Below are 12,221 nucleotides of genomic sequence, written 5' to 3' on the forward strand. Positions count from 1 at the left end.
CTGATCCTAATTTTGAGCCTTAAGATCATTTTTTAACCAATACAGTGTTCGTTCCTTCTCTGGTTCATGTCAAGCTACTTATGAAGTAGCGCCATCTGAAACTCTGCTAATTCTTTCACATTTGAGAACAGATATCTTTATTCTGAAAGCAAAACTGACAGATCTAAGCTGAGACAACAAAAAAAGAAGGAAGAATAAAGTGATGGTGTCACACCCCCCGTATTTCTCCTTCCCCTCCCAGGTAACATGCAAGTGCTGAGATGACTGGACAAGCCAAAATTTACACGTATGGTGAGATAACAATAACAGCAGCCTCCAATTTGATGTGTGCCATAAGTACATTTCTACCTCAGAATCATAAAAAAGATAATGGTTGCTCATTGTAAATGTTGTCATCTTACTCTTCATATATAACACAATATACTTAATAATCACCACATCATAGAAATGTGATTTATATATGCCCAAAAACCGCAAAAGTGGATGCATAAATAGTGTCAGTAATTCATTGCTGGTGCAATGAACTAATCATTCTAGGGTGTAAATACAACAGCAAGCTAATCAGTAACGCCCTTCAGAATTTTCACTCAAATCAATCTCCTTTGTGACTGTGTTGTCACAATTTGTTGGAGAGGCCAAAAAGACCAACTATTTCACAAAGCATACCACATTTTACAGTTGTTTCTGTTTATGTGCCTACTTAAAATTCACCATCTACCATACAGCTACCTTTGATGTAATACTACCATGCAGAAATGTTGCATCTGAATGGAAGTGACTGTGGCGTCCTTCTGTTGACAACTTCATGCAATTGTGTATTTCATTGCACACAATTGGAACTTAACAGTTGACATATGGGGGCCACCAATCTGTAGCCTCCGCTACCTTACCTGTGCATAACATTTGTGTGTTTCTTTCTTTAATAATAATAATAATAATAATAATAATAAATAATAGTAATAAGAATATGTCTATTGTAGCTGCTCTGTTGTTCTGTGTGAAGTTGTTTGTGAATGGAAACTATTGCACATTTTTTCTTATACTTTTTTCGGAAATCTAGAAAGATCTCTTACTGGTCATATAACAAATACCTAATCATTCAACTAAATTCAAGATAGAACGTTATACATATAAGCACCCTACCAGTTTAGTTAAATGTTTTGCATTAATATTTTCCTGAATGAGACTGCAGCAGTTTTCATGTTTTCTGCTATACTATTGAACCCATATGCAGTATCTACCAGCCTCTAAGTATCTTCAAGCGAAAATTTTTGTGATCTGTAATGCTTATTACTCATGTTTGACACACTATTTACGCAGTAAATATGAAATGACATACACGAAAATACCCAGAGTACTCTTCAGTTATTGCCAACTTAACTGGATGTGAATGCTATTCCAGGAATAACTAACTGAGGAATAAAATGGCAATGTACAACGCGCACTCCAAGTTAACCTGTGGTTAGCCTATTCCTCAGTTAGCTAGCCTGGAATTATCCCAAGATTGTACAAGTGACACATTTACAGATGAGCATCTATCTGTATAATGTGCAGTCTCGAATCTATGTTTCTTCCGTGTCAAATTTATACATTGCCTCTGAACTAGAGACAGATAAACATTTCCCTCTCACGTCATCCCTCGCCGCTGTGATAATGGTACTGTCTCGCTCTCTTTCACCTGCACGCCATTGTAATAAGACACTAATTTCAAATGTTCATACTGTAACAAATACTCTACCACTCATAATCCAATGAATGTGTGAATATCAATATAAATTTTTGTACAACTGTGAGGCATACTAATCACTCTTACCAGTATTTTAAGATGAGGTCTTGTCCCAAAATTAACTGAGGAGAAAGTTTTTAAGAATGGACATCATTGTTGTGGTTGTTGTATGTGCAGTTTTAGTTAGCTGCTTACCTCAAAGGCGTGTGTAATGCAGAGTGAGTGTTGTTTAGCAGCCATGTTTGTGAGAGGCGGAATATGAACTTGGCTCCACATTGGTGGCGCCAACCCACAGGTGCATTCACTTCCAGCAGAATGAAACTGGTGCCCATCAGCCAACGTTTTGGATAAAAGCATATGCCAAAGTGAAGTAAATGCAAATATAAATATAAAACGGAATTTTGATAATGTTTATTTTTATTGTTTTTTGCTTCATTGGGCCATTTTGGTCTTGTGGCAGTTCATTAATGCGTGCATGTTTAAGATATGATAGTGTATGGAAACTGTGGCTGCAATAATGAGTCTACACGAATCCATGCTACTTCTGTGCAGTATTTATACTGTAGTGGCTGATTGACCCAAGGCTCATGCACCACCTTTATCCTCTTCACAACCCTCCCTCCTCACCAAGTCCTTACTACTTTACCTTCAAACCCCCCCCCCCCACCCCCCCACCCCCAAAACAATGAGCTAATCGCTCGCATTTTCATATGCTTGCTTTAGGTATTACAGAATGAGATCTGTTCAAAAAATTCCCGAACATTGACCACAAAATTATTCTACACTTACCTTTTGCTTATTGTGCATGGTCTCCTTCAAAATACTCTCCTCCACAATTGATGTACTACTCTCAACACCGTTTCCACTCCTGGAAGCAGTCTTGGCATGCCTCTTGCTGGATCTCACGAAACGCCATCTACAGATTTTCTTTTATCTCGTCTATCGTTGCGAATCTTCATCCTTTCAACAGGGTTTTCAACTCTGGAAATAAAAAAAAGTCACAGGGGCCAGGTCTGGAGAGTACGGAGGATGAGGCAGCTCAGTGCTTTCGTTTCTTGTGCAATAGTCACGCACCAGTAGGGATGAATGTGTGGGCGCATTATCGTGATGCAAGAGCCTTAATTGTCTCGCCACATCTCAGGTCGTTTCCTACCCACATTTTCTCACATTCTTCACAACACGTTTCAATAGTACCATCGATGAACAGTTTGGCCCTGTGGCAAAAATTCATGATGAACTAATCCTTCAAAGTCAAAGAAAACTATCAGCATGGGGCATTTGACCTTACCTGATGAGCATTTTTTGCTCTTGGAGAACATTTTCCTACCCATTACGAAGACTGAACTTTGGTCTCAACATCATATCCATAGTTCCACATCCCATCACCAGCTATGATTCTCTTAAGGAACGTCTCGTTCTCGTTTGTGCGATCCAAAAGCTCTTCACAGATTGTGAGGCGAAGGTCTTTCTGGTCTTGACTCATGAGCTGTGGGATGGACTTGGCAGCAACATGATGCATTCCAAGATGCTGAGTCAGGATTTAATGATGTGCTGGCGTAAGCTGGCGCCAGCACATCAGTGGCAAAGTGGTTGCGAGAAGATCGATAGAGACCAGTGACAGACTCACAGGAAACGTCCCAGCAATGCCCTCTTCGCTGACAGTATTTCAATCGCCCCCGTGGTCTGGAGAGCCAGTCTGTCGCACGGGGTGAGTTCCAGTCAGTCCTCCTGCGAGTCACGAAGATGGAGCCGCAGTCACAGCCTGTAGTGCAGAACAAGGCAGCACATAGCGACCAGAACAGAGTACATAGCAGACTTCACCAGCAGCGACGCTAACGTGTACTATTACGGAGAGCCTGTACCACAATGACTATCTTGAATTAAGTAACTTTCTATTTTTATGAATAAGGAACCCCGTTAATATAAGTGTGCAGTTTGTGTTAAGGAAAGAGGATACTGGCCACCAAAAATACTCTTCTTGCTTCCCATCGTACAGCTCTACAGAGACAACGAGATGACATAAAAGATAGCGATGAACATAATTCAGAAGAAGCTTTTGCTTGCTTTAGCTTGCACGGGTACTCATTGCTAATTTACTGCTGTGTGCTTACATGTATTCGAGGAGGGGAGCCGCAGAACTAATCAAATTTCTCTTTTGAGACTCTTTGCTTACTTTTTTTTTTGCTATAATGTATTTGTGTAAACTATGGCTAGCCCGTCTCCACTACACTCTGCCCCCACGCCTCAGCTGCAGATGGCCAATGTGATGGATCTAACACAAGCTTTTCAGTTTCAGAACTAACAAATTGCTGCTTTGCTGACGAAAGTACAACAATTTCTGGCTGCACAAGCTGTATTGGCCACACAACACCCGACAAAATGACCCACCCAACAATTGCTTCCAACCAGTATACCACGATCCTGGCAATTTAACGTCACCGAAGAGGAATGACTCGGATACCTGACACAGTTCCAAGGTCATTGTGTTGTTCATCAAGTTCAAGGCACTGTGAAACTACAATACTTTCTTTCAATTGCCTGGTCGCTAGTGTTCGGGTTAATACAGGAACTATTCCTGAGTGCGTCTCCCAACAAACTCAGTTATGACGAAGTAATCGCTGCATTAACTCAATATTATGACCAGCAAGTCCAAGTCGCTGCAGCCAGATACCAGTTCTTTCGTTTGCAGAAAAAACTGCAACAGATGTACCGTCAATGGTATACAATATTAACGGGCATGACTAGGAAGTGTAAATCTAAGTTTAGTTGTGGCGAGTTTTATGGTGACTTTATGATGAGAGAGAGAGAGAGTCCGCCCCACGTGGTCTCGCGGTAGCGTTCTCGCTTCCCGAGCACGGGGTCCCGGGTTCGAGAGATGAGAGAGAGAGAGAGTCCGTCCCACGTGGTCTCGCGGTAGCGTTCTCGCTTCCCGAGCACGGGGTCCCGGGTTCGATTCCCGGCGGGTTCAGGGATTTTTCCTGCCTCGAGATGACTGGGTGTTGTTGTGTCGTCTTCATCATCATTATTCATCCCCATTTCGGTCGGAGGAAGGCAACGGCAAACCACCTCCATTAGGACCTTGCCTAGTAAGGCGGTGCGGGTCTCCCGCATCGTTCCCCTACGCTCTGTAAAGAAGCATGGGACTTCATTTCCATTTTTTCCATGATTAGAGATGCTATAACATTTAATGTCCCAGATAGCAGAATATGGGAACAGAAGGCAACGGCAAACCACCTCCATTAGGACCTTGCCTAGTACGGCGGTGCGGGTCTCCCGCATCGTTCCCCTACGCTCTGTAAAGAAGCATGGGACTTCATTTCCATTTTTTCCATGATTATAGATGCTATAACATTTAATGTCCCAGATAGCAGAATAAGGGAACAGATCTTAAAGTACTCTGATCCATTACCTCCTCAAGTGTTGCAAATCTTAGAGCAATACGATTCAGGTGCTATAGCAGCCATAAGTTTATCTGGTCGAGTCATCCCTTGCTCACATTGAGTGTGTACACAGCTGCACGGACAGCCACGTAGGTACGTAAATAAACCAGTGAACTTAGTGATGTCCGGCCCTACATCTTTTGCTCGCCATAAAAGACAGGACTACCCGTCATGTAACGCAAAGTGTTCCAACTGTGAAAAAAAGGCCATGTCCAAGCAGTTTGTTCGCAATGACACAAAAACGCCAATTTTGCCCGCTCCCAGAAAAAACAGGCTCGTACACATGTACTGAACATTGCTCTCCAAACCTACAACGGGTTCTGACCCAAGTACGATTAAGGTTTTGCCACCTTCTCGCCCTAGTGCTGAGCAGCGACGTTCTAACAAACTACTTGTTTCATTTCGAAGTTCTGGGGTTGTGTTAATTTTCAGTTAGACACAGGTGCCTAAGTAACTTTGCTTAATTGTGCCACATATGAAGTTAGGCTCACCATGCCTTTCTAAATCAAGCAAGCACCTCACTGCTTAAAATGGACAGGAAATTCCAGTGCTTGGACAGTGTAGTTTGCCTGTCACTTACAAATGTCATACTAGGACAGTGAATTTTACTGTGTTGAAATCCAGAGACAGTGAAACATTTTCGGTTTAGATGCCTTTGATTTTTTTGTCTTAGCATCCACAACAACGTACTTTCCATATTTGGATTGTTATCCAAAAGACAGTGTCACTATCTTGTTTAAAGAATTTCCTTATATATTTTCAGAAGGAATGGGAAAAGCTAATAACTTTGTAGCGCATGTTACATTGAAAGACAATGCACAACCTCGGTTTCCTTCCCCCTCCCCCCCCCCCCCCCTCCATTCCAATTGCTTTAAGAGACAAAGTAGCCAGTGAATTGAAAGAATTGCAAGGTAGTGGTGCAATAACTCCCATTCAAGCTTGTCAGTGGGTAAGCCCTCTCGTTTTGTTCCCTAAGGATTCGGGTCACATCCACGTTTGTGTTGACTTCAATCCACAGAGAGTAGTTGACACTTGTCCGCTATCTTGCACTGAGGAACTCATGGACAGACTTGGTGCAGGACGTTACTTTTCTAAGATAGATTTGCGTGATGCCTCTTTGTAAATTCCATTGGATGAAGAATCGCAGAATGTGTTTTTTGTAAATACACATTTAGGACTGTTCAAGTTTTTGTGTTTGCCCTTTGGCAGTGCTTTCACACCCGCCATTTTTCAATGTTACTTAGAACAACTGACTGCAAAAGTGCCATTTTGTTCATGTTGATAATACACTCCTGGAAATGGAAAAAAGAACACATTGACACCGGTGTGTCAGACCCACCATACTTGCTCCGGACACTGCGAGAGGGCTGTACAAGCAATGATCACACGCACGGCACAGCGGACACACCAGGAACCGCGGTGTTGGCCGTCGAATGGCGCTAGCTGCGCAGCATTCGTGCACCGCCGCCGTCAGTGTCAGCCAGTTTGCCGTGGCATACGGAGCTCCATCGCAGTCTTTAACACTGGTAGCATGCCGCGACAGCGTGGACGTGAACCGTATGTGCAGTTGACGGACTTTGAGCGAGGGCGTATAGTGGGCATGCGGGAGGCCGGGTGGACGTACCGCCGAATTGCTCAACACGTGGGGCGTGAGGTCTCCACAGTACATCGATGTTGTCGCCAGTGGTCGGCGGAAGGTGGACGTGCCCGTCGACCTGGGACCGGACCGCAGCGACGCACGGATGCACGCCAAGACCGTAGGATCCTACGCAGTGCCGTAGGGGACCGCACCACCACTTCCCAGCAAATTAGGGACACTGTTGCTCCTGGGGTATCGGCGAGGACCATTCGCAACCGTCTCCATGAAGCTGGGCTACGGTCCCGCACACCGTTAGGCCGTCTTCCGCTCACGCCCCAACATCGTGCAGCCCGCCTCCAGTGGTGTCGCGACAGGCGTGAATGGAGGGACGAATGGAGACGTGTCATCTTCAGCGATGAGAGTCGCTTCTGCCTTGGTGCCAATGATGGTCGTATGCGTGTTTGGCGCCGTGCAGGTGAGCGCCACAATCAGGACTGCATACAACCGAGGCACACAGGGCCAACACCTGGCATCATGGTGTGGGGAACGATCTCCTACACTGGCCGTACACCACTGGTGATCGTCGAGGGGACACTGAATAGTGCACGGTACATCCAAACCGTCATCGAACCCATCGTTCTACCATTCCTAGACCGGCAAGGGAACTTGCTGTTCCAACAGGACAATGCACGTCCGCATGTACCTCGTGCCACCCAACGTGCTCTAGAAGGTGTAAGTCAACTACCCTGGCCAGTAAGATCTCCGGATCTGTCCCCCATTGAGCATGTTTGGGACTGGATGAAGCGTCGTCTCACGCGGTCTGCACGTCCAGCACGAACGCTGGTCCAACTGAGGCGCCAGGTGGAAATGGCATGGCAAGCCGTTCCACAGGACTACATCCAGCATCTCTACGATCGTCTCCATGGGAGAATAGCAGCCTGCATTGCTGCGAAAGGTGGATATACACTGTACTAGTGCCGACATTGTGCATGCTCTGTTGCCAGTGTCTATGTGCCTGTGGTTCTGTCAGTGTGATCATGTGATGTATCTGACCCCAGGAATGTGTCAATAAAGTTTCCCCTTCCTGGGACAATGAATTCACGGTGTTCTTATTTCAATTTCCAGGAGTGTATTTATTCAGAACAAAGGTTAAGTACAAATCAAGGTACAACTACACACTTCCATCTTTTTACAGTGAGAGAGAAAACACGCAAAGAACAAAACGGTTGTGCTATAAAGATATATCACTCTTCATTGGATGCATTTAATATGATTCCTTTCTGTCTTATAAACTGATACACATCTGAATTTAAATATTCTTTCCCATTGTCACATCTCAATTTCTTAATAGTTTTACCAGCTAATTTTAAATTTTTCCACAAAACAATCATAAACCTAACTTTCAGATTTAATAGTATAGACTTTAGCTGCTTTACTATAATCATCAATTAAAGTGAGAAAATATCTTTCCCCATGCAAACTATAAGTTGAGTGAGGCCCATTTAAATCGGTATGAATAATCTCCAATGTTTCTTTTGATTTGCTTCATTTGTTTTCGAAAGGTAAATTGTGCATTTTATTTTCAATGCAGACTTTACAGTTCATAAATTGTGATTCTAAATTTGTTGACAATCCATAAGCTAACTGCTGTTTACACAATATATTCAAATGGTTAAAATTTACATGTCCAAGTATACGATGCCATTTCTTCTTAACTGACATATTATCGCCACTGCTGACAGTGTTTACATTTATCTCCTCCTTGTAGATTTTACTTGTCACTTTATACAGCCTATCTTCTTTCAAAGCAATGACAAGTAAGTTATTGTATTTATCGAAAATCTTTGACGTATTGCCCACAGATACAACTTTATGTTTTTCTGTTACTGTAGCATAGCTAATCAAATTTATGTCCATGCCTCTGACATGAAACATATTTTTCATTTCGATTGCAACCATATCATCATAAACTGGAAAATAACTAATTAAGTTTCCTATTTTTGTAGCCTGCAAGACTTTTCCATCCGCAATTTTAACATTTACAGGCTCTCTTAAGGTTACATACTCAGAAAAATAACTCGCATTATTGACAACATGATCTGTACAACCGCTAACCAATAACCAATCAATCTGTACATTGTTATCTGACTCAAGGTTGTTACACATCACTGTAGGTTGTACCTCTGTTACAAAGCTGCTCATGCTGACTCCGTTCTGTTGACATCCTCGGCGTCCAGGACGACGGCTTCTTCTTGTAACATGATGTTTACTCTTACCAAATGACCAGTTGTTCCCGCTGGAGTGATCACTCTGCCCATGTTGCCAACTGCTGCGACCGTCTCCTCGGTGATGTCCGCCACGTGTCCTTGGATCTCTACTTGTTCCTGAATGGCAATAGTCCCTCCTTATATCACCTGGTTTGCCACATCCATAATACAATTGCTCTTGTTAGCTTATACTAGTTTTCTTTTTGGCGTGAAATGCATTGGATTTTACACATTCACTTCCATCCTTTTCTTTTAGATCAATCATCTGAAGTTTACTTTTAACATATTCAACTGTCTGATCTTTTTCTTTCATAACATCGATCAAGTCCCCAATATAGCTCAAGGTTTCCGGCAATGTTCTCAACATATAATTTAGCTTCTCCTTTTCTGTCACTTTTGCACCAGCTAATTTTAATTCATTCACTGTTTTTTCAAAGACACTGAAGAATGTTGCCATATCACTATAGTCTTTTAACCTCAGTTTGTCCAACTTGTTTCTGCACACAATTTGCAGTGCTGTTGATTCTTTGCAGTATAAATCATCAAACATTTTCATTCTTTCAAATGCAGTTTCCTTATCACTCGCGAATTCTAGTTCAAAAAAATGGTTCAAATGGCTCTGAGCACTATGGGACTCAACATCTTAGGTCATAAGTCCCCTAGAACTTAGAACTACTTAAACCTAACTAACCTAAGGACATCACACACACCCATGCCCGAGGCAGGATTCGAACCTGCGACCGTAGCAGTCCCGCGGTTCCGGACTGCAGCGCCAGAACCGCTAGACCACCGCGGCCGGCCGAATTCTAGTTGCTTGTTCGAAATTGCTCCGTATATGTAGTTCATTGCAATCAGATTTTCTTCTTCCCACATATCCGCTTTGTCCGCACTTGTTTTCGCTCTTGAAGCCACTGTATAGCATTTCTTCATTTACAGGTACATTTCCATTCTTCTTTCCCGTTCCCATAGTCTTCTCCATCAAATACCGGTATCTTAATATCAGCCGTGTTCAGTTTCACAAATCACACTTTTTCGAATAACAGTCTTCCATTTAATTTACAACCGATCACTATTATTTTGAGGGACACACTTCGTTTGTGGTTTACAACCGCGAACTACTACCATGTCGATAATATTTATTCAGAGCAAAGGTTAATTTACAAATCATGGTACAACTACACACATCCATCTTTTTACAGTGAGAGAGAAAACACGCAAAGAACAAAACGGTTGTGCTATAGAGATATATCGCTCTTCATTGGATTCCATATATCGATATAAATGTACGAACATTCCAACAGTTCAAACTACCTTGACGATATTGTCATCTCAGCCCATACACCAGAGGAACACATTGCCAATTTGCGGACTCTTTTTCGAGCGTTGTGAGAAGCAGGACTCAAGTGTCGTCTTGAAAAGTGTGACTTTCTTTCAGAACGTACTACAGTACAAATGTCATGTGATAAACAGTCAAGGTGTGCACCCCATCCAATCTCATTTGCTTCCAATCCGTGACCTGCCTGTTCACCCAGTACTACGCAAGATGACATACTACATACATTCATTTCACACCGAATGCCGCTCAGATCGCAGCTCCATTCCATCGCAAAAATGTATCTACTGTGTAGACTAAGGACTGTCAAGACGCATTTCAGAAACTCAAAAGTGCCTTCCTTGGTGACAGATGTTTAGTACATTTTGACTCTGCCAAGCCGGTAGTTTTGCAAGTCGACGCTTCTTCCTACGGAATCGGTGCTGTGCTTTCACACAGAATTGGTGCACAAGACAGACTTTTCGCTTTTACCTCAAAATTGCTTACTCAAACTCAGTGCAATTATTCTCAAATTGAGAAAGAAGCTCTCGCCATTATGTATGTTGTGACGAAATTCCATCACTATTTGTACGGTCGCAAGTTCTATATGATGACAGATCACATGCCCTTGCAGACCTTGTTTTATCCGTCACAGCCGGTTCCTACATGCAATGCCAAGAAATTCTACGATGGGCTTTGTTGCTTTCATAGTATCAGTATGAAACTGTGTACAGACCTACCGGAAAGCGTGGCAATGTAGACGCCCTATCTCGCCGTCCGATTGGCCCAGACTCTGATTTTGATACATCTGTGGCATCTTGTTGCCAAATCGATGTGCAGGACTCTGAATTCCTGGAATCTTTTCCGTTTCACTACAGAAAAATTGCACAGGCCACGGAAGCAGACCCAGATCTCAAAAGTTTGTTGCATTACATTCGCACGCCTTGGCCTCATTCATTGAACAGTGTTCAGAATTCAGTACTGCACCGATACTTTGCTGCAAGTCAACATACCCCTTTTGGTAAAATAAGGAGTGATTCTAGTTCAAAATGACAGTGGACAATCATGTGCGCTTATTCCCAAAGTGTTGCAAAAGGATGTGTTGCGATTGCTCCACCAAGAACATAGGGGGATTGTTCGCACTAAACAGTTAGCGCTACGGCACTGTACTTGGCAGGGCATGGATGCCCGCATTGAACAGATGATGGCACAGTGTCATGCATGTGGGGAGAACTAATCTGCTTCACCACAGACATTCTCATTTTGGCCTAAGACTCAATCACCATGGGAATATGTGCACATGACCATTTTGGAACACTCGTTGGCTCATAGTGGTAGACTCTTTTAGCAAGTTTGCATTTGTGATGCCTATGAACTCCACCATGTCACGTAGCACCATTGAATTGTTGTCCTTAACGTTTTGCATAAAAGGGTTGCCAGAAGTACTTGTGTTGGACAATGGACCGCAGTTCACTTCATGTGACTTTGAACACTTTTGGGAACACAATGGTATTCATCATCTAAGAAGTGCTCCATTTCACCCACAGTCCAACGGAGAAGCAGAACCCTTCGTACACACTTTCAAGCAACAAAAAATGGCTCTGAGCACTATGGGACTTAACATCTATGGTCATCAGTCCCCTAGAACTTTGAACTACTTAAACCTAACTAACCTAAGGACGGCACACAACACCCAGCCATCACGAGGCAGAGAAAATCCCTGACCCCGCCGGGAATCGAACCCGGGAACCCGGGCGTGGGAAGCGAGAACGCTACCGCACGACCACGAGATGCGGGCTTCAAGCAACAGATGGCTGAGCTTCACATCACCCACACACAGGAACAGGCGCTGCAAATCTTTCTCTCCTACTATCGCTCCCACCCATGAGACGGACCA

The sequence above is a fragment of the Schistocerca cancellata genome, chromosome 4, assembly GCF_023864275.1.
Source record: "Schistocerca cancellata isolate TAMUIC-IGC-003103 chromosome 4, iqSchCanc2.1, whole genome shotgun sequence".
Classification (NCBI taxonomy): Eukaryota; Metazoa; Arthropoda; class Insecta; order Orthoptera; family Acrididae; genus Schistocerca; species Schistocerca cancellata.